Raw genomic sequence first — 23,654 nt, forward strand, 5'->3', positions numbered from 1 at the left:
TGTCTCCCTTTGACTATAAGAAACAGCCATATGGGAACAGTATTCCTGTAGAGCAATACAAAGGAAACTTTGCTTAGGAATATATCTGCTGCAGTCAAGATTGGGTGAATATCAGTGTTCTTGAGATATCAAAATGACTGGTTCTCTGGCCAGAAGAGAAAAGCTTCATATCTTGTTAGGTCTTTTGATAACTGTAACAGCCAAGATGCATCAGAGCTTTTACCAAGTATTGTGCTCTATTCTAAGGGCTTTGTGTGGTCTCTCATCTGCTCCTGACTCCAGCCTTTTGAGGCAGGTGCTTTTATTATCCTCAAGGTACAGATGAGGAAACTGAGACGTGGAGAGGTCAAGTAACCTGACCAAACTCACAGAGGGAATCAGCCCTGCTCGTAAGAGACCGACAGGGAAAGCTACTGCCATGATTTTGGAGTGGCTTAGAAGCACTGAAAATATAAATAATAATATGCTTAAAATTTTTAAATCTAAACGTTTCAATCTGGTCAGACTAAAAGTATATGGCTGGAGTTAACCCTGAATGGGTAGCCAAGCAGTGTTGGAATCCGAGGCCTCTCTCCTGCATACTCCTGAAGGAGCTGTGTCAAGACCAAGAAATAGAAGCATGTTACAAGTACTACGTTAACCCTAGAAGGGAGACACATGAAACACCCACAGGCTCAACCTGCTTTTGAATAAAGTGTCCCTAATGTATCCAAAACACATGATTAAGAAATGTTCTGGATACACTTTCAAGATCTTGGAGCTGAGTTACCTGTGGAGAATGCTCACAGTCTCCTAGAAACTGTGTCTTGTGGTCATTGTTCAGCAGGATTCCTGGCTCCTGTAATTAATTTGACCCTGTGGGATGATTCTTTTTCTAGGCTCTGGTAGGGAGCACAGGCACTGATGCTCTAGACTTTGAGTTGAGTCTTCTCAGGAAGATGGGTGTATCTGAAGCTCTTTAAGCATCATTCATGTGATTTCCCAACCTTTTCTCTGCAGCAGACCCCAGGTGATTCTTCTCCAGGAAGCAGCAGAGACTGCCAGCTGCTTAGCAGGCTCTCAGTTGGGCTTGAATGCCCGTGATCAGGGTTCTCAGCTTTTCCATTTGGCGGGGGGCCTATGGTAGGCAGAATAATGACCTCACAAAGATGTCTATGTCCTAATCCCTGGAACCTATGACTATGTTATATGGCAAGGGAGAATTGAGGAAACGGATGAAATTAAGGTTGCTAATCAGTTGACTTTAGAAATAGCATCCTGGATTATACAGGCGGGGCCAATGTAATCACAGGATCTGTAAATGCGGCAGAGGGAAGCAGAAGAGTCAGGAATGATGTCATATGAGAAAGGCTTTGATGGGCCATTGCTGGCTTTGAAGGTGGAAGGGGCCCACAAGTCAAGAAATGTGGACAGCCTCCTGAAGCAGGAAAAGGAAGGAAATTAATTTTCCTCTAGAAAGGAACACAGCCCTTCCAACACCTTGATTTTAGTCCAGTGAGACCTAGTCAGACTTTTGACCTCTTGAACCATAAATCTGTGTTGCTTTAAGCTATTACATTCATGATAATTTGTGAGAGCAGTCATAGAAAACTAATCCAAGGCCCTAGACAGCTACAACATGAAAGACCACAGGCTCCTCCGGGTCCATGCCCTGGGAGTGAGAAGCCATGTTGGCCACCTCAGCATTTTCCCAATAGCTGTCTGGAAGCTCTCACTGCCCCCACCCCTTGGCCAGTTACCATCTACATGTGCACACTCCAATCATCAGGGTTTTCCCTGGATGGGGCCTCTTCTCAGCTGGCATGGTCCACTTCTGGGCAGTGTTGCCAAGGCCTCTCCCCAGTATGGTCCATAAGCCCTATGGTGTGACAGTGAGAGAGAGGCTCTTCACATCCATCCAAAATGCCAGACACTTCTGGCCAGCTCAAGGTTTGGCGGGACTTTTTCTGTCTTTCCAAACAGCCAGCCACAACTTCTCTGCGATCTAGAATATGAAATTAACACCACAGAACCTTGATATGCTAAGTGTGGGAGGGCCACCTGAACTATCCTTGGATTTGAGAAGCCATATGTTGCAAAACTTATGGTTTTCTTCTATCTTCCACTGTTCCTCTCACATGAACATTCAAGTCAAACTTGTGGTCTGGGTTAAGAAGCTAGAATTCCTGGGATTCTGGCTCAGTCTCTTACTAACTCTGTGATGTTAGGTAAGTTATTTAAATTCATTGTGTTTCATCTCTTGTCTGTAAAATAGGGAAAATATGAGTTAATATAGGTAAAGTGCTTAGATTACTTCCTGTAACATGTTCAGTGCTATGCAAGAGTTATTTGTTGTTATTACTACTGTTTGTGTTCTGGTTGCTATTATTATTAAATGGGTCCCAAGCCTCAGGGGCAAGTCATTTGGCACATTGGGAAAACCAGCCTCTTCGTGGTTTGCCATGTTTTATACTTCCAGCAATTGAGATGAATTACCACCACATGGAGTGTGGAAGCTCAGGTGTGTAGCATCCTTTTAAAACTTTTCTTCCCACAAACATCTCCTCAGGAAGCAGACTCTGTTGTGCCAGGGTCAAATGAGTAATTGTTGGGAAAGACAAAGCCCTATGCTTAGAGTTATGCAAATATAGTGGAGAGAGGGCATCTCAGTTGCTGAGTCACATCCACTGTCAACCCAGATTCATCCAGGTGGCTCAGAGCTCTCCACTCGGAGAATCTCAGCTCACCATGTGGACAACCAGGAGTCCTGACATTTAGGCCTCTTGGTTCTTCAACACTTAGCAAATCAGTCCCCAAAAGTGGTGAGGAAGAGGGGAGAAGATTGGCCAGTTTTCAGGCAAATGCACCCCTGGCACACAGGACACTACTCGCATTGGCCAAAGGCCACATGCAGTTAACTGCCCCTTCTGGGTGTGGCAGCCAGCCTGTCTTGGCGACCATGTAGCCTGTATTGAGCAGAGGGAGCAGGTTATTAATAGCTCCTTAAGGGCTGCTGTAGGATGCTTCAGTCTGTGACTCACCCAAGAGAGAAGTTTCTGAGCAGATAAGGGGGCTCAAGAGAGAAGGAACTTAAAACTGCACAAAGCTTCAATTGTAAAGCACAGTAATAACAATGACAAGCAAGCATGTTCCCTGCTCTCTGGTATCATGGAGACTGAAAACAGAACCATGATTTCTGACTTTCTCTCACCTTGATCTGCATAAAAGATGTTTGAATTACAATATTTTGTCAGAACAAAATCCATCAGAACAGCTGCCTGAGCTAACCTGAAAACCTCACATGCTGGAGTTAGTGACCTCCAACATGTAGGGGAAGGGGAGAAAAGAAAAGAGAGAGATAAGGGAAAGAACGAGCTCCTTCTGCTTTCTGTTCTGGCCATTTGGCGCCCACGAGCCGGCTGAGTTGATGTCAGACCCAGGCACCCCTGCTCCCAGGAGTCACAGGCAAGTACCAGGCACCAGGGAGATGCCTGTGTCTCAGAGAAGCAGCACCTAGTAAGAGAGAGGCACTACCCTGCAGAGTCAGACACACCCAAGCGTGTGTTCTTTCTCCTCCTCTCACTGGGTGTCATTTAAAACCAGTTATATAACCTCTTTGCAAACATGAAAAACTGCCTTGTACCTGTTGGTATTAGATACCAGTTGGTATTAGATACCAGTAAGTATCTGGAGCACATTGAGCATTCAGTAGGCAAGCAATAGATATTCTTATTATTAAATATAGTAACCACTTGGACCAAAGACCACCTAATTTATAGTCATCTGACTGGAAGACAACTACAAGAAGTCAGCTAATATATGTACACATAGAAAAAGGTCTAGAAGGAAATTCATTAAAGTTTTGATAATGATTGTAGGCAATGGGATTATGAAGAGACATTTTTTGTTTTCTTCTTTATATTCTTGTGTTTTCCAAATTTTGACAATAAATATGTATCTTTTATTACCTGAGGTTTTCAAAACATTAGTTTAAAAGTCCTCAATCCCAGCTTCCTGTCTCTGAGAATCATATTTGCACTAAGTCACCCAAATCCAGAGTTGTTCAGCCTATTTCTAAAGCCAGAGGGATAGATTTCATCTCTATGTAGAGAATTTCTTCTTCCACACCATGTACCTGGAATGGAGCTCAACCCCTAAATGGTTTTTAGCCCATTGTAACCTTGCCAAACTACTTAAGAGAAAAACTTTAGCCATTGAGAACTATGTCACCCATCACTTTCCACTCTTTTGCCTTCAGCTGACAAGAAGCCTTAAACAAATTTAATTCTCAATTACAGAAACAATTAGCTCAGGTTTCTGGCATAAGTATTCTCCCTTTCTCCTCTGTGGTTCAGACTTCTCTTTTTCTTATTCATCTAACTTATTGTACATGTGTCTGTTGTTATAAACTATCTCAAGAATACTTTGACTGTTGGATATAAATCATAAAGTCCAAATTAAATTAATGAAATTTTACCTGATCTGTTGTAAGAACCTATGATCAGCCTGTTAAAATTCATATTATTAAGCATCTTGATCAGCAAGTACCAGGAGGGAGGCATGAAGAGAGTACTGAGGAGGAAGTCTGTAAGTCCAGATCCCATATTTAAGGGAGGGAGACTTCTGGTTACAAATATGGATTTGTTTGCAACTACATATTTATGTTTTAAAATGATTGGTTGATTATCATTCTAATGCATGTTGTGAGCATCTACGGGGTGCCAGACACTGTTTGAAACTTCATCCCATCAAAGTTATGAGGTAGGTATTATCATTTCTAATTGATGAATGAGAAAACATAATCAAACAAGTTAGATAACTTTCCCCCAGACTTCCAGCTAGTAAGTGGTGGGTCTGTGGTTGACACCCTGGTCTGTCCAACTCTAAATAATTCTGCTTCCACAAATGAAGCTAATTTTCTTTTTCTCTGTGAATTAATGTTGAAATGGTAGACAATGCTGAAGCTGCAGTTGGCTGAATTTCAAATCCAGAAGGATAAAAAGAAGCTCCCAAGCAGAGCTGACGACTGGAGTTAGGTTCATGGCTTAAAATTAAGCACTGAAGTAGAACTTTCTCATTAGAGAAAGAAGGTTGGGAAAAAAAAAAAAAAAGCTGATGACACTACCTAGGACTGCTTCCATGAAACTGTAAGCCTTTAGATGAACGAGGAAGTAGTCACAGCTCAGCAACCAAAAACCACACGCTTCTACTACTCAGGGAGAGATCACTAATACCATGGTTGGGCAGGATCTCAAGCTACCATTTTGTTCTGAAGCAGAGACCTCTATAAAACCTCTAGGATAGAAAAGATGAAGTGAAAGAAATTAAAAGGACACCCACTCAAATGGGCTTTCAAAAAGATACCCAACACTAGGAAAAACAGTCAACAAAATTAACACTTGTTAGATCAGTTTTGTCCAGAAGAAATTAATATGACAATCTGACAAAAACTTAGTGTGGTTTAAATACTCAAAGAATAACATCCATTTTTAAAAGATAATTATGAAACAGAGCAGGCATAAATGAAAGAAGAACTGGTAAATATAAAAGAAAACCAGTTAGAAAGGTAAAATCGTTAGATAGAATATATTCTAGGCAAGTCAGAAGAAGAGGGAATTAGTGAATGGGAAGGTTGTCTTGAAGAAATCACCCAAAAAAAGTAGTCCAGAGTCAGAGTTAAGGCCATAAAAGATAGATTGAGAAGTTCCAATTTATGTCTAATATTAATAAATGTTCTGGAAGAAACTTGGGATGGTAAAGAAACAACATTTGAAAACATTAATTGGAAAAATGCATTTTGAATATTGAGCAGGATAAATAAAAATAAATCCATATCTCTAGATTTTGCAGTAAAACTGTAGAATTTCAAGGCTAAAAAGGCAATATTGAAAGGTACTTGAAGAAAAAGAAATTACTTATAAAAGAATGAAAATTGCATTGATGGTAGACTCCTCAATAACAATAGATTCTAGAAGACAAGGGGGTGATATCTTCAAAGATCTGAGGGGGAAAATTGTTAATCTAGAGTTTTATACCTAGTTAAACTATCATTTTAAAGTGAGTGTAAAAATAAAGGAATTTTTAAACATTAAAAACAATTGAGTTTATCAGCTTTGAATCATTAAAAGTTCCATTAAAGGATGTATTACAACACAAAACTGAATCTTTAGTAGCATTATAAATCAAGAATCCTTAGTGAGCATAGAAATAATTTTTTTAATGGTTAAACAAAATATTAAGATAATATGATGGGAGAGGGAGTGTTCATTAGTTAAAATGTGCTAAGACTCTTGCCTATTCAAGAGAAGGATAAAATACTGAAAATCTTTATACTTTGAAACACTTACAGTTAAATGTAGATGGTAAAGGTGCTTCCCTGGTGGCTCAAATGGAACTTTAGGGTCATAGAACTTCAGTCTATAGCTTCCAAAACCAAAGAGGAAAAGATGGGATACAGAACAACTTATACATTTAAGAAAAGGCAAAACAGAAGAAACAAAGGAAGACAATTAGAATAAATAAAATGGAAGAAATAAGTTGAATATAATACTAACCACAATAAGTATAAGTGGATTAAATGTACCTGGGCTTTCCTGGTAGCTCAGACAGTAAAGAGTCTGCCTGCAATGCAGGAGACCCAGGTTCAATCCCTGGGTCGGAAAGATCCCCTGGAGAAGGAAACAGCAACCCACTCCAATATTCTTGCCTGGAAAATCCCATGGACGGAGGAGCCTGGTAGCTTACAGTCCATAGGGTCGCAAAGAGTCGGACACGACTAAGTACCTTCACTTCACTTTCACTAAAAATTAGAAATTATCAGATAAGAATTTTTAAAGTATCCAGCTATGACCTATTTTCAAAAGACACACCTAGGCTAAACCACACAGAAACGTAGAAATAAAGAGATGGCAAATGATATACTAGGAATTACTAACCAGAAGAAAGGGGGAGGGTCAGAGTATCAATAACAGACAAATAGAATATAGGTCAATACATATTATATTAAAAGAGATAAAGAGAAACTCATAATGACAGAAGGAACGCTACATCAAGAAGACATAACTTTCATGAAGCTGTATGCCTCTAAAAGCATAATCCCAAAACCTCAAAATATGTAAAATAAAAACTGAGACAATTACAAATTATTATGAATTTGTAATTACAAAGGTACAATTATTGTATGAAATTTAAACTCGTTTTTATGAAGATGCTTATTAAAAACTTAAAAGATATAACTACAAACTGACACTTTATTCAAAATTCAACAATAAAGGATACATATTCTTTTATAAGAAAACATTCAACATTTACCTAAATTGACATCACAGGCCACAAAAAGTCTCAACAAATTTTTAAGAATTGATAACAAACTAAAAAAATCAGTAAAAAATAGTTTAGAATATGTTTGGAAACCAATCTCCTGAGTAACTCATTTGTTAAAATAGAAACAATGTAGTTATATATCAAAGCTTAAGGACATAGCTAGAGCAATACTTAAGACAGAAATTTAAAATCTTAAAGTTCATTAATAAAAAATGGAGTGAATATGAAGGAGCTAAATGTTTAAATCTAGAAGCAAGGAAACCAACAGACCAAATCCAAAAAAAGCAGAGAACAAAATAATACAATTCAGAAATTAGTGGGGAAAAGAGATGCAAACAAAAAAAAAATGGAATCAACAAGTTGATTATTTGAAATTACTAGTAACACAGATATAACTTGATACAACAGCTCAAGAAACTAAGAAAAAACATAATAAGTAATATTAAGAATTAAAAAGAGACTGTGGCTCATAACTACATATGTAGTTGGGATGAAAAATATTATCATAAAGGAAGATGAACAATTTTATGAACAGCTCTATTAGCAACTTAATGCCAATGGATGAAATCAATACTTTTTAGTAAAATAAATTTTCAAAATTGAATTAAGGAATTTAATTGGAAAATCCAAATTAGTCAGTATTCCATGAAAGAACTGATTACTATTCAAAATTTGCCACTCAGATGACATTGGGCCTAGATAGTTTTGCTGGAATGTTTTACCAATCTATCAAGAAACAGCTAAACCTCTATGTAATACAAACAATCTTAGAGTGTAGAAAAAGAGGGGAAATCATCCAATTTATGAGGCTAGTATAAACTTGATATGAAGTCTAAGAGTGTACAATTATAGATTAGTCTATTATAAATTAGGTGAAAATTTCCTAAATAAAATATCAGAGATGATGATGGTGTATATGTGTGTATTTTAAAAATCTTCTATTGAAATTTATCTTAAAAATAGAAGGGCTACCCAACTTCAGAGGCTGCTAATATAATACCATCACTGTAATAAATTAAGATATTAATAGAAAAGGTTTATGATCTTTTATAGATGCAGGAAAGTCATTGGATAGAATCCAAAATTCCTTTGTTATAAAAACTCAGTAAACTAAGAATAAGAGGAAGCGTCCTTTACTTGATAAAGAACATATAACAAATACCTTTTAGAATCACACTTAGTGGTAAAACCTAAACTATGTTCTCATTAAAATCAGAAAGAAAAATAATGATACCCCTGCTACCACGCTCATTAATCAATATCATTCTGGAAGATCTACCAGTGCAATAGAAAGAGAGAGAAAATGAGACATAAAAGTTGGAAGAGTCAAATCTATCTTCCTTTAAAGATAAGATTGTTTACATGGAAAATCTGGTAATAATTTATAGGAAAATTATTTTAAAAAATAAGAATTCAGCAAGTTTGCTGAATACCACATCAATATGGAATTGGCCTGAGGCCAGCAAGGAGAGAGAGATGAACAGTCAGTGCACAGAGGATCTTAAGGGCAGGGAAACTATTCTATATGATACTGTGATGGGTACATGTCATTACACATTTGTCTAAACCCAAACCATACCAAACGACGGGCTTTGAGTGACAATGATGTGTCAATGTGGGTTCATCAGTTTAACAAAGCTACTACTCTGGTGGGGGACGTTGATGATGCAGGAGGCTATGCGTGTGTGGAAGGCAGAGGAATGTCTCAGAACCTTCTGATCAATTTTGCCATTAACGTAAAACTTCTCCAAAAGTAGAGTCTGAAAAGTCAGTATTATTTCATATATACTAGGTAATACTAATTAAAAGGGAGACAGAGAAATAGGATAGTAGCCAGAGTAGAAAGTTGAATCAGAAGGAAAGATTTTTAAAGATGAGAGATACATGGGCACTTTGTTGCTGATGTGGATAGAATGACTGAGTAGAATGGAAGAAGCTAATTATGCAGAAAAGAGGGAGAACGACCTCAGAAACAAAGTCCTTGAGATATCTAGAGAAGATGGGCTTTCAAACACAAGTAGAGAGGTTTGGCTTTAAATAAGAAGGGCATTTCTGTTGTAATGAGAGGGAAGACGTACTACACCATATACTTGGAGATATCATTATGGGGAGATAGATAGGAGAATTTCTGATTATCTCTATTTCTCAATGAGACAGGAGTTGAGATCATCAGCTAAATGTAGGTAATCACTGGAGGTTTGTGAGGGAGAAGAGATATAGTGTGATCCTGAAAGAAAAAAAAAAAAAAGGAATGAACTTACTAGGAAAACAATGTAGGATTTCTGGGTAATATTGAGTGCTCATTTGAGAACTGCAGTAGTCATCTATTTAAAGTTCGATCAATCAATTCCATATATTGTTTTCTCCAGTAGTTGGATTTAATCAGCTTGAGGTTGTGGTAGGCAAGTTTGACTTGAGGAAAGAGGGGCAAAGAAGTAGAGGATGTTTGTAGTCTTTGTAGGCAGTGTTTATAACCATGGGCCGTAACACTGATGATGAGTAAAGAGAAATACAAAGACATGAGAGAAGGTGGCAAGTAGAACAAAACAGAGCAAAACAACACAAAAATAATAAATAAGCAGGTGTGCTTAACTGATTGGAGGAGAAATATTAGAGAAAGTTAACTGGAAAGATGAGGCGGGTGGTTGGATCACATGACTAATGAAATCTAGACTTGAAAAGTTGTGATGACAATACCTAGGCTGCTGCTGCTGCTGCTGCTAAGTCGCTTCAGTCATGTCCGACTGTGCGACCCTACGGACAGCAGCCCACCAGGCTCCTCTGTCCATAGGATTCTCTAGGCAAGAATACTGGAGTGGGTTGCCATTTCCTTCTCCAATACCTAGGCTATAGCCATCTTAACATAACTGAGGAATGTGGAAGAACAGATCACTGGAAATGAGGAGGCCAAGGAACTCGGGATGTAAAGTCATGAAGAATGATGACAGAAATAGGGGTGAAAGGGAGGAGGGTGAGTTGGGTGCTTCAGTGTGCAATAAATGGGTAAAGAGGAGGTTGTTGATGGCAGCAACAAAATGGGAAAAGAGGGATACAGCCTAAGGAAGAGCTGTGGTTTATACAAGATGAGGAGGAGAAAGGAAACCAGCTTCTCTATCTTCAGGCTTTGGGGTATGTGGACAGTGAGAGAAAAAGCATAACCCACTTTTGAGGGCAATGGGAAAAACCACATCCTCAGGGCCATACTGAGGCCATACAGGGTTTCACTTAAGACACCAAGAAGAGCAGAATGCTTAAAGAAGAGGTAAAGATTTAAAAGAATTTCAGAAAGTTTGGTGGAATACGTGGGTATTGGGTCAGATAATAATAATTGGGTCAGATATTAAAAATAGCACCAACATTGTTAATTATCTCTGCCTTTACTCCCACCTGCCCTAGCATGTAATCTTCATGAAGGCAGGGATCTTTGTCTATTTTGTTCATTGATATATCCCAAGGACCAGAACAGCACCTGGAATGAAATATCATAGATGCAGCGAATAATTATAACTAATATTTGTTGAGCACTAATGTACCAGAATATCCTAAATGCTTATATGCTTTATCATTATCACCCTATGTTATAGGACAGGACATTGAGGGACAGAGAGGTTAAATAACTTGCCTAACTCAGGTCATTGGGATAGTAAGTGGTAGAGCTGAAGTTCAAACACTCTAGTTACAGTTTGGCCCTAGAGTCCCTGTATTCTTAACCTCTAAATTACCCCTGTGGTTGGTGGACATCTAGAACAGTATCAAGATAAGAGCCCAGGTGATGGTAAATGATGAAAGAGCAATGAGATTAAAAGTTAAGCAATAAATATTGCTACTGATTTCAAAAGCTGGTCTAGGGATCTGCGGTCCCTAACGTCATATACTCATGTCCATCTCTCACTGTGACCCAAGTACTTTCTGCTATCAGTTCCTAGTTCTTTTCATTTCTTTCCTCTATATCTTCACCCACCCCTCACTTATCCCCCCTCTTCATTATTTTTCGTTCCACCTGGCAAACCCTCAGCCCTTTCCACTAGCTTTGATCAAGGGCAATCAGGCGCACTGGAAGCTAGTTTCTAAGCATGTGATCCTGACACATCGATCTTACAGCAGGCCTTCGGCTCACCAGGCTGACTCACTGTCATACTGATTCCAACTGTATACTCATTCTGGGAGTGTCCTTTGAAGTGCTGAGAGTCTGCTGGCTGTTTTCTGAACAGCTCATGCTGTGAAGAGAAAAATGAAATGAACATTCCATAATTCAGGAAAACCAAGAAGGAAACTGAATCTGTGTAACTGGATAAAAGAAACCTGGGTTAGTGCCACTGTTTTGTGTTCAGTCTCTACATCATATCCTTCAGTGAGATACCCTGAGGTCAAGATATATGGAAGGTTTCGATAAACTCTGTGTAAACTGGACTGAAGGTCAGTTCCCATTGTGCATTGGTGGTGGTTTACTCACTAAGTCATGTCCAACTTTTGTGACCCCATGGACTGTAGCCTCCCAGGCTCCTCTGTCCATGAGATTCTCCAGGCAAGAATACTGGAGTGGGTTGCCATTTCTTTCTCCACCCATGGTGCATTAGGTACAGTGATAAATGGATACAATAACTTGTGTCCCTTAAGGTTCTTTGGTTGCATGTAACCAAAACACTTCTGGCTAACATAAGCCCAAGGGAGTTTAAAAGAAGGAGGTAGGATGCCTACAGGCATGAGGGGAGAGTAGAGACCCAGTCACAGAAATGAATGAGAAACAATCAAGTTCTGGAATCTAGGAGGTAAGAATTCTAGAAAGTAAGAATCACAAAAAGGGTCATAAAAGTCTGTTCAGGACATGCTACTCAGATGGAGTGACATTCCTAACATTTTCATTCTCTTCGTTCCTCTGCCCAAAACTCATATTGCCATGAAGAAGCATCTGATTGGTCTAACTTAGATCACAAATCTCCTAATAACCAGCTCTAGACACAGACTGTATCTTATGGGGAAGAGATTATCCCCCCAAAAGAAAACAGGGTGTTGTCAGGCATGGGAAATGGGTGTTAGGTATTCTAGCACAACCAGTTCCCTCAATTCCCAACTCCTCCATGGATATTTCAGTTCAGTTCAGTCACTCAGTCATGTCCGACTCTTTACGATCCCATGAACCATAGCACGCTAGGCCTCCCTGTCCCTCACCAACTCCCGGAGTTTACCCAAACTCATGTTCATAGAGTTGGTGATGCCATCCAACCATCTCATCCTCTGTCGTCCCCTTCTCCTCCGCCTTCAATCTTTCCCAGCATCAGAGTCTTTTCAAATGAGTCAGCTCTTCGCATCAGGTGGCCAAAGTATTGGAGTTTCAGCTTCAACATTAGTCCTTCCAAAGAACACCCAGGACTGATCTCCTTTAGGGTGGACTGGTTGGATCTCCTTGCAGTCCAAGGGACTCTCAAGAGTCTTCTCCATACCATAGTTCAAAAGCATCAATTCTTTATCACTCAGCCTTTTTTACAGTCCGACTCTCACATCCATACATGACTACTGGAAAAACCATAGCCTTGACTAGACAGACCTTTGTTGGCAAAGTAATGTCTCTGCTTTTTAATATGCTGTCTAGGTTGGTCATAACTTTCCTTCCAAGGAGTAAGCGTCTTTTAATTTCATGGCTGCAATCACCATCTGCAGTGATTTTGGAGCCCCCCAAAGAAAGTCAACCACTGTTTCCACTGTTTCCCCATCTATTTGCCATGAAGTGACAGGACTGGATGCCATGATCTTAGTTTTCTGAATGTTGAGCTTTAACTTTCTCACTCTCCTCTTTCACTTTCATCAAGATCTTGGTAAGGAGAACCCCTGCCTTGAAACCCATGCTTTAAAGGGCCTAACTCTGGCCCTTGTCTAATACCATGGACCAAAGAGATGTGACCAGTGTGAGCCTATGCTCCTCCTTCTAGACCATGTGCTAGGTCTCTAAGCCCATTTGGGTCTGTCCTCCCCAAGGGCAGACTACACCCTTGATGTGGGTAACACTAAGCCAGAGGGACAGCAAAGGGTGACCGTTTGAAATGTAGGGGTAGAGCCAAAGCTTGGACTTGTGGGCTGGAGTGTTAGTGTGAATGTATGAGGCCCTGGGCCTCATGGGACAGAGCCAGGAGTGGGAAGAGAAAGCTGGGGACCAGGAACCAGCACTCCCTGCTGCTGCCCCAGTTCTGTAAGGAACTCCAAGGTGACTTCGAACTCTGAATGTATACCTGGCTTTGCACGCCACTCCAGTATGCTTGCCTGGAGAATCCCAGGGACAGAGTAGCCTGGCGGGCTACAGTTCATGGGGTTGCAAAGAGTTGGACACGACTGAGCGACTAACACTTTCACTTTTCAATTTCCAGGTCATTATAAGAAGGCATGTTTTTTCATTATAGGCAGACAGAACATATTTTAACAGTTAGTGAGCTTGATTTTTACCTTTTCAGTATTTAGACATGTGATACATGGGCCTCCATTTGTGCTTTTGGCCCAGACCCTGAGAATGTGAGGAGTGGGCTTACAGTATGCTCACATATTTTGTTTGGCTACTGTGCCTAGTTTTTTTTTTTTTTTTTTTTTTAACATCTTGAATTAGTTTCCAACATTAACAACTGGAAGATTTCATATAAGAATTAGAGATTTCTGGTTTCTTTTTTTTAACAAAACACAGAAAATCATTTCATTCAGAGCCTGCCTATCTGTGTGGCAGGAAGGGGCAGAGGCCGCATCTCAACTGCCTTCCCTGGATGGGCAGGTGTTTTCCCCTTGGCCACAGTTCCCACCTGTCTGCTTTTATTCATTTTGGTGACCGCTCTGGCCGCTGGGGGCATTTGAGTTTGTCATCCCTGATTCAGGTCCTTCATTAGATGTCTCCTTTCCAGATAAAGCCACCAGGCTCACACATTTTTGTACATTTAGAACCTTTTCTCTCCACCTTTCCTCAAAGAAAACTTCTTTGGGTTTTGTTTTTATTAGCTAACTGTAATTCCCTAAATTTTAATATGGCTGAGTCCCATCATTTTAGTATCCTGTTCCCTAACTTCTGAATCTTGGGGAATCATTAAAACAGCAGTTAGGAACTTCAAGGGAGCAGTCTCTAGGCAGAGATCCCCCACTTTCACCAGGCTTTGCAAGCTGGAGACCAAATGAGATGGATTTTCTCACTTTGACCCCAGTGAGAGAGGGAGATTTTCGATAACTGACAAAGAGCTTTTGTTCAGGTTTGTGTCAGGGTAAATCAGCTTGCCCCACTGCCTGGCCCCTTACTTCTACCAGGCTCATCTTCCCTTTCTACCCCAGAAGAGCCCCCTGCCCTTCCTCCTCCCATGCATGGGGGCCACAGCCCTCAATGCCTCCAGGTCTCCAGCAACCTAACCCTCCTCCACTCCGCCTCTCAGTCTGGAAAACAGCTTTGCAAGTTAACCTCCAGGGGCATTCACTGGGTTTCCAGTGGGGTCCCCAGCCCCACAGGCTGCCAAAATAGGCTCTTTACACTCCATAGATGGGAGAGAAAAATCTGCTTGTTCGGTTGCAACTGTCAAGCAAAGGACGTGCTGAGCTCAGATAGAAATAGCAGCAGGGTCAGGGCAGGGCAAGGCCCTAGCATTTCATTAGCTCAGCCCACTAAGGGTGATTAAATGCACACAGTGGCCCATGAATGGGGCCATGGAGGGCAGCCACACAGTGCAGCACAGAAAAATCATTCTTTGGCCGCTGTCAGCTGGCTGAATGGGACTTAATTATCGGGATAATGAGAACTGATTTTCATTGTTTTAATTTTGGGGAAGGGGTGAGAAAGGAGGGACTTTTTTCCCTCATCTGGGTGAAAGGATGCTAAGTATGGCCTCCAACTGGGCCCCACATCTTCTAGGCTGCTGTGAGCTAAGCCTCCTGCATTTGCTGTTTTTATGGATGCAATAAGGAAGGGTGTTAGGCTTGTCTTCTGTATTGGTACTTCCTGTAGGCCCTGTAAGCCTGGCAGGATGTGTCCTTGTAAGAGCATGTCTGTGCTGGCATCTGATCCCAGCAGCTGGGCCGAGGTAACATGGACAGAATCCACTGGACAGATCTGTCTGTTCTCAGCTCTTTCCAAGTGCTTTCGAGTCATCAGTGAATCCTGTCTTGTTCCTCTTTTTGTTATAATGCAATATCTAGAGAATTCCAACTATTTGCTGAGGTCAAACAGAAAAATTCTGGTTTCTTCTGTTCATTTTGAGGCTCAAAGTCCAAGGGGTCCACTGCAGACCAGTGCGGGGGTCATCAGAACTCTTTAAAACCCAGAAATTCTTGACGAATGAAATAAGCTCTGACCCTATGAACTGTGAACATCACAAATCCATCTCACTCTTATTCAGTTTAATTCACCTGCTACCTTCCCAAGAGCTTGTTCTTCATAGAGAAATGAGACGGTTATTTATTCTCCAGCTTGATCACTCCTTTCTCTAAATAACACATACTATTGGCTGGATGGTCAGACAAAAAGTATTTCTAAACTTGGGTTTAGCATGGTTCTAGATGCTACTGAAATGCATGATACATCCACCCCATGAAAGTCATCTGGGAAGACCTAAAACAATCAGAGAAGCACACAGTAGGCTAGCCAGGGGGAGGAGGAGAGAGTGGGTTTAGGAGTGGTGAGGGAAGCGTTATGAAGCTGAGAGAGGCTTGTTCAGTTCAGTTCAGTCGCTCAGTCATGTCCGACTCTGTGCAACCCCATGAATCACAGCATGCCAGGCCTCCCTGTCCATCACCAACTCCCGGAGTTCACTCAGACTCACGTCCATCGAGTCCGTGATGCCATCCAGCCATCTCATCCTCGGTCGTCCCCTTCTCCTCCTGCCCCCAATCCCTCCCAGCATCAGAGTCTTTTCCAATGAGTCAACTCTTCCCATGAGGTGGCCAAAGTACTGGAGTTTCAGCTTCAACATCAGTCCTTCCAAAGAAATCCCAGGGTTGATCTCCAGAATGGACTGGTTGGATCTCCTTGCAGTCCAAGGGACTCTCAAGAGTCTTCTCCAACACCACAGTTCAAAAGCATCAATTCTTCGGCACTTAGCCTTCTTCACAGTCCAACTCTCACATCCGTACATGACCACAGGAAAAACCATAGCCTTGACTAGACGGACCTTAGTCGGCAAAGTAATGTCTCTGCTTTTGAATATACTATCTAGGTTAGTCATAACTTTTCTTCCAAGGAGCAAGCGTATTTTAATTTCATGGCTGCAATCACCATCTGCAGTGATTTTGGAGCCCAAAAAAATAAAGTCTGACACTGTTTCCCCATCTATTTCCCATGAAGTGATGGGACAGGATGCCATGATCTTCATTTTCTGAATGCTGAGCTTTAAGCCAACTTTTTCACTCTCCACTTTCACTTTCTTCAAGAGGCTTTTTAGTTCCTCTTCACTTTCTGCCATAAGGGTGGTGTCATCTGCATATCTGAGGTTATTGATATTTCTCCTGGCAATCTTGATTCCAGCTTGTGTTTCTTCCAGTCCAGTGTTTCTCATGATGTACTCTGCATATAAGTTAAATAAGCAGGGTGACAATATACAGCCTTGATGTACTCCTTTTCCTATTTGGAACCAATCTGTTGTTCCATGTCCAGTTCTAACTGTTGCTTCCTGACCTGCATACAGGTTTCTCAAGAGGCAGGTCAGGTGGTCTGGTATTCCCATCTCTCTCAGAATTTTCCACAATTTATTGTGATCCACACAGTCAAAGGCTTTGGCATAGTCAATAAAGCAGAAATAGATATTTTTCTGGAACTCTCTTGCTTTTTCCATGATCCAACAGATGTTGGCAATTTGATCTCTGGTTCCTCTGCCTTTTCTAAAACCAGCTTGAACATCAGGAAGTTCACGATTCACATATTGCTGAAGCCTGGCTTGGAGAATTTTGAGCATTACTTTACTAGCATGTGAAATGAGTGCAATTGTGCGGTAGTTTGAGCATTCTTTGGCATTGCCTTTCTTTGGAATTGAAATGAAAACTGACCTTTTCCAGTCCTGTGGCCACTGCTGAGTTTTCCAAATTTGCTGGCATATAGAGTCCAGCACTTTCACAGCATCATCTTTTAGGATATGAAATAGCTCACCTGGAATTCCATCACCTCCACTAGCTTTGTTCGTAGTGATGCTTTCTAAGGCCCACTTGACTTCACATTCCAGGATGTCTGGCTCTAGATGAATGATCACACCATCGTGATTATCTGGGTCATGAAGATCTTTTTTGTACAGTTCTTCTGTGTATTCTTGCCACCTCTTCTTAATATCTTCTGCTTCTGTTAGGTCCATACCATTTCTGTCCTTTATCGAGCCCATCTTTGCATGAAATGTTCCCTTGGTATCTCTAATTTTCTTGAAGAGATCTCTGGTCTTTCCCATTCTGTTGTTTTCCTCTATTTCTTTGCATTGATCGCTGAAGAAGGCTTTCTTATCTCTTCTTGATGTTCTTTGGACCTCTGCATTCAGATGCTTATATCTTTCCTTTTCTCCTTTGTTTTTTGCCTCTCTTCTTTTCACAGCTATTTGTAAGGCCTCCCCAGACAGCCATTTTGCTTTTTTGCATTTCTTTTCCATGGGGATGGTCTTGATCCCTGTCTCCTGTACAATGTCACGAACCTCATTCCACAGTTCATCAGGCACTCTATCTATCAGATCTAGGCCCTTAAATCTATTTCCCACTTCCACTGTATAATCATAAGGGATTTGATTTAGGTCATACCTGAATGGTCTAGTGGTTTTCCCTACTTTCTTCAATTTGTCTAACTCAATGAAACTAAGCCATGCCTGCGGGGCAACCCGAGACGGGCAGGTCATGGTGGAGAGGTCTAACAGAATGTAGTCCACTGTAGAAGGGAATGGCAGACCACTTCAGTATTCTTGCCTTGAGAACCCCATGAACAGTATGAAAAGGCAAAATGATAGGATACCAAAAGAGGAACTCCCCAGGTCAGTAGGTGCCCAACACACTACTGAAGATCATTGGAGAAATAACTCCAGAAAGAATGAAGGGATGGAGCCAAAGCAAAAATAATACCCAACTGTGGATGTGACTGGTGATAGAAGCAAGGTCCAGTGTTGTAAACAGCAATATTGCATAGGAACCTGGAATGTCAGGTCCATGAATGAAGGCAAATGGAAGTGGTCAAACAAGAGATGGCAAGAGTGAACATCGACATTCTAGGAATCAGCAAACTAAAATGGACTGGAATGGGTGAATTTAACTCAGATGACCATTATATCTACTACTGCGGGCAGGAATCCCTCAAAAGAAATGGAGTAGCCATCATGGTCAACAAAAGAGTCCGAAATGCAGTACTTGGATGCACTCTCAAAAACAACAGAATGATCTCTGTTCGTTTCCAAGGCAAACCATTCAATATCACAGTAATCCAAGTCTATGCTCCAACCAGTAACACTGAAGAAGCTGAAGTTGAACGGTTCTACGAAGACCTACCAGACCTTTTAGAACTAACACCCAAAAAAGATGTCCTTTTCATTATAGGGGACTGGAATGCAAAAGTAGGAAGTCAAGAAACACCTGGAGTAACAGGCAAATTTGGCCTTGGAATGTGGAATGAAGCACGGCAAAGACTAATAGACTTTTGCCAAGAAAATGCACTGGTCATAGCAAACACCCTCTTCCAACAACACAAGAGAAGACTCTACACATGGACATCACCAGATGGTCAACACCAAAATCAGATTGATTATATTCTTTGCAGCCAAAGATGGAGAAGCTCTATACAGTCAACAAAAACAAGACCAGGAGCTGACTGTGGCTCAGATCATGAACTCCTTATTACCAAATTCAGACTTAAATTAAATTAAATTGGACAGAGGCTTGAGAGGACTCCAAATGAAGCAGAATTTCCATCAGGAGCAAAGGGTGAAATTGAATGGTGTGTTTGCAAGAAGGACACAGACATCATTAGAATGAAGAATTCACATGAAGCGTAAGATTTAAGATTTTGTAGAGTAGGGCCAGATGATTAGAGTTGTGAAAACCAGAGCGTGGTTTTTTTGCTCTTGTGTTTTATTTTCTTTCCTAACTCCATCTTTGGCCATAAAAAAATGGCTGTAACTGCTTTTGTTTTTGTTTTCATTTTCCGCTCCAAGTGCTTTAATAAGAAAAGCAGAAAGGAAGAGGGTGTACTCTCCTTCATGGAGCACAGAGAAGAACACTCTCTTAGATGTTTCAGGGTTTTTAGTGCTTATTCCTGCCTGACCTCTGTACCCCCTGGAATTCCTTATCCTGCCCAATTCAATTTATCCCTTCTTTCCTTAAAGACTTGACAGGACATAGGTTAAGTTATTCAAATCTGGCAACTCGGTTCTTTGTGGCAAGGAATAGATGGTTAAAGAGAACTGGCTGTGATAGGTAAATGGTCCACCTGCCCCTCTCCAAGGAGAAGTGCCATAGTCCTTCCAAGAAGCCACATCCTACTACATGCAGAGTCTTGATAGATTGAGCCTGCCCATCACAATCAATTAATCATGCCTGTCCACAGTGGGAATGTCCTCTGTGACTGAAACAGCACTTGTGTTCCTCGTGATTGAAGGTTCCTTGCTTTGGAAACCCTTACAGGTCAGAGAGGAAAGTTGAGTCTGGATGGCATACAATATTCTTTGGGTATGTTTTCTCATCCCCAAAACTTCCTCTGTGCTTTATGTCACCCAAATAACTCTGTTCATTGCAAAGCTATATTGTCAGTGTAATCTTTGTGGCCAGAGGTCAGCAAACTTTTCTGTAAAAGACCAGAAAAGTTTTATAGGCCATACTGTTTTTGTCACTACTCAATTCTGCCATTGTAGTTCAAAAACAGCCACAGACAATACAAACATAAACCAATGAGCATGTGTTCCAACAAAACTTTCTTTGCAAAAATAAGAGGTAGACTGGATTTGGCCCTTGGGCTGCTGTTTGTTAACTTCTTCCATAGAGAGCTTCTACCATCCCACTTCCAGTTTTTTCTCCAGGATCGTCTGTGTAAAATCTCCCCTTCCCCAACACACAGAATTCCTTTTATATGTCTTCTCTAGAACCTAGAAGTCCTGGGCCTAGAAGTCATTCAGTAAAGACATGCTGGGGCTTCCTAGGTGGTGCTAATGATAAAGAACCTGCCTACCAATGCAGGAGACACAAGAGATGCAAGTTCGATCCCTGGGTTGGGAAGATCCCCTGGAGGAGGGCATGGTGACCCACTCCAGTAGTCTTGCCTAGAGAATCTCATGGACAGAGGAGCCTGGTGGGCTATAGTCCATGGGGTGGCAAAGAGTTAGACAGGACTGAAGCAATTTAGCAAGACATAGCATGGCAAAGGCAAACTATTCCACTTTAATTTTTATTAAAATATAATTGATTTACAATATTGTGTTAGTTTTAGATATATAGAATATATATATCCTTTTTATTAACTTTCTTTTCCATTATTACCAAGTATTGAGTATAGTTCTCTTGCTATACAGTAGGTCCTTGTTTGTTATCTGTTTTATATATAGTAGTATATATATTTTAATCCCAAACTCCTAATTTATCTCCCCTCTTTCCCCTTGGGCAACCATAAATTTGTTTTCTATGTCTGTGAATCTATTTCTGTTTTGTAAATAAGCTCATTTGTATCATTTTTTAGATTCCACATGTAAGTGATCTCTTATAGTAATTTGTCTTTCTCTGATTTACCTAGTATGATAATCTCTCAGCCCATCAATGTTGCTGCAAATGGCATTATTTCATTCATTTTTATGGCTAAGTAATATTTCATTGTATATATGTGTATGTACCATCTTCTTTATCCATCCATCTGTCAATGGACATTAAGGCTGCTTCAAGTCTTGGCTATTGTAAAAAGTGCTATGAACATTAAGGTGCATGTACCTTTTCAATTTATGGTTTTCTCTGGATATATGCCCATATGGTAGCTCTATTTTAAATTTTTAAAAAATCATCCATACATTGTTCAGAGTAGCTATACCAATAGCAAAGGCATATTATTGATTTTTAAGCATCACCATCATATTCTTGACAGGAAAATCTAGAAAACTTCTTCCATTGAGTATAAGATTGAATGGCATGCTTCTAAGACTTACTCCAAATAAAAGAATATAAAAATCCTAATTAATGAGATTAAAGCATTTTGCTTCAGTAGGAACTAGACTTGCTAACAGGCCAGTGTCCTGCTGATCTGAGCACCCACATTCATATTCCTATCATGCTATTTTGACCCACTACTTCAGTGGAACCTGGAGAAGCCCTTCATTTTCAATTACAGAGGCATTTCTAAGACTGAAACCTCCCTAAATTTATATGATACTTTATGGTTTGCAAAACATGTAGCACAATTCCCATTTTGTAGATGAGGCAACTGAGGTGTTGTAAGGGAGTTGCCCAATGAATGACGTAGCTTGAGCTTTGGCCTGGTTTTCTGATTTCCCCGCTTAGGCTCTTTCATTATACCAGACACCTCTTAATTAATTAGAACAAAATGACACAGTGCAAAATTAATTCAAAGAATAAATTACCCCTATTTAAGATTCCAGAGAGACTTGGGACAATACATGTGAGAGTTTCAATGCTATTTTGTGGAGCTGGCCCAATGGAAGTATAGATACCCTGCCAACTTTACACAAGATACATAAATCTCAAAATTGATTTAGCTAACCTTCATGTATTTTGGAAACACAAAATTTTAAGCTAGAATTTGGCTTGAATGAAGAGATTCACACCAAGCCTGCATCCTTGCTACTCTTGTAAAATGTTTCATGAACCCCAGTGTTGAAGACCTCACTGTTTTAGTTTGACTGTGAAGGCCGCCTACATATACTTGCTGCCAGTGGAAGGTTAATACTGACTCAAAAGCAAGAGGTCCACTGACTGAATCACCACCACTTACTCCAGTCCTTTCCTCTGTGTTCCTTGGAAACCTCTTGCCTCAGTTTGGGTTTGACCCAACCCACTTAGAAGGAGAGAGAGCAGTTTTACAGGCCCGCGTGGAGTGACTCCAAGCCAATCGTATCTATTTCCAAATGATCTGACGCAGCAAGTAGATCGTATTTCCTTTGGAGGCTTGGCTGAGGACAGTTGAGTTGGCAACATTGAACCAGAGTGAATAAAATACGGCTGTCAAGAAAAAATCTGAAATGGTCCCTAAGGACATAGGAGTAATGAAATGCTCAGGTCAGGGGTGGGGTGCTTTCTGGGGAGACTGAGAAAAGAAAAGAGGATGAGGTGACCATGTGTGAAATTCAAATGAATCAACAGTGATTTGAGAAAGCCAGGCAGATTGGCACATGCCCAGTACCTTTCGGAGAGCAGGCACCAAGCCTAAAAAAAAGTTTCAGAAAATCTAACTCCTATTTTCATTCTTACCTTTAATCGGATTTTTATTGCAATTTTTATTCTTGGTTCCCTATCCACTTTTCCCTCATCCTGCCAAAGGAGCCAGGGACTCTGAATGTATTCACCAAAGACCAACAGACCCCTGTGTTCAATTATTCTGGTCTTAGGGAATAATGATTAGGAAATTCCAAGAATGAGAGATGGGAACAGCACAGAAGATAGGTTCCATTTAAGGTCATTGGAAAGAAACAAGTACCCTAGTTGCTAGGATGGAAATGGTGCTGTTTCTTTGCACATCTTTTGAAGGGATGAACTGAACCCTAGAACCAACTCACAACCCAGGGGAGTGTCTGTTCACATGAATACAGGCAAATCTTTGAGCACCAGTCTCCACTGACACATATCTGCTTCATTGTTCTCTCCTTGGTTGTGCAAAAATATTTTCAAAGGCAAAGACACAGTGACAAAGTTAGGCTCTTTGAAGCTGTTCCTTGAACAGGAGGAGATGTGTGCCTCTGGCCATCCACTTGGCAATGGATGTCTCCACACTGCTTCTTTCCATCCAAATATTTTGGCCACTAAAATTGTTTTAGCAGGAAATAGTCTACAAAGGACAACAATCACTTGCCTTTGCTTCATGCTCTTCACAGTCAATTCAACTGGCATGTTTCATGCACCCACTCTGTGCCAGGCATTTTTTCAGAATGGAACAAGACCTCCCTCAATGCCTTAGCAGGCTAGCAGGAGAGACAGTCAAATATTACAAGTACCTGGGGCAGAAACATTGGAAACACCATGGAGACTCAGGGGAAGGAGCCACTGCAAAAAAGCTTCACCAGAGAGCAGACATGAGAAAGGAGAGAGGGCATTACTCTGGTTGGAGCCCTATCCTCATTCATTCATCCACACATTGATTCCCCAAACAGTTATTACCCATCTGTTATTTGCCAGTAATAAGGGACTTGGAATTCAACGATGAATGGGATTTGGAGCACAGAATGGAGGGGCTTGAG

The 23,654-nt window shown here is 40.7% G+C and overlaps 1 long non-coding RNA gene across 5 annotated transcripts in view; it reads right to left on the reverse strand.

The window, feature by feature from the left end:
• LOC138443842 (uncharacterized) overlaps nucleotides 1–23,654 on the reverse strand; it is a 63,502-nt gene that overhangs the window by 19,414 nt on the left and 20,434 nt on the right. Inside the window, exons 1-2 of one of the 5 annotated variants that reach the window (XR_011258325.1) lie at nucleotides 6,563–6,778; nucleotides 6,327–6,441 (exon numbers count right to left, since the gene is read on the reverse strand). The exons of 1 other annotated variant lie outside the window; for it this stretch is intronic. This is a non-coding gene — a long non-coding RNA (uncharacterized lncRNA). Of the gene's footprint in view, nucleotides 1–6,326; nucleotides 6,442–6,562; nucleotides 6,779–11,401; nucleotides 11,520–23,654 lie in introns of those variants that run through there. 3 more of the 5 variants (XR_011258323.1, XR_011258326.1, XR_011258327.1) reach the window with 3 other exon arrangements.

Source organism: Ovis canadensis, chromosome 7 (assembly GCF_042477335.2).
Source record: "Ovis canadensis isolate MfBH-ARS-UI-01 breed Bighorn chromosome 7, ARS-UI_OviCan_v2, whole genome shotgun sequence".
Classification (NCBI taxonomy): domain Eukaryota; kingdom Metazoa; phylum Chordata; class Mammalia; order Artiodactyla; family Bovidae; genus Ovis; species Ovis canadensis.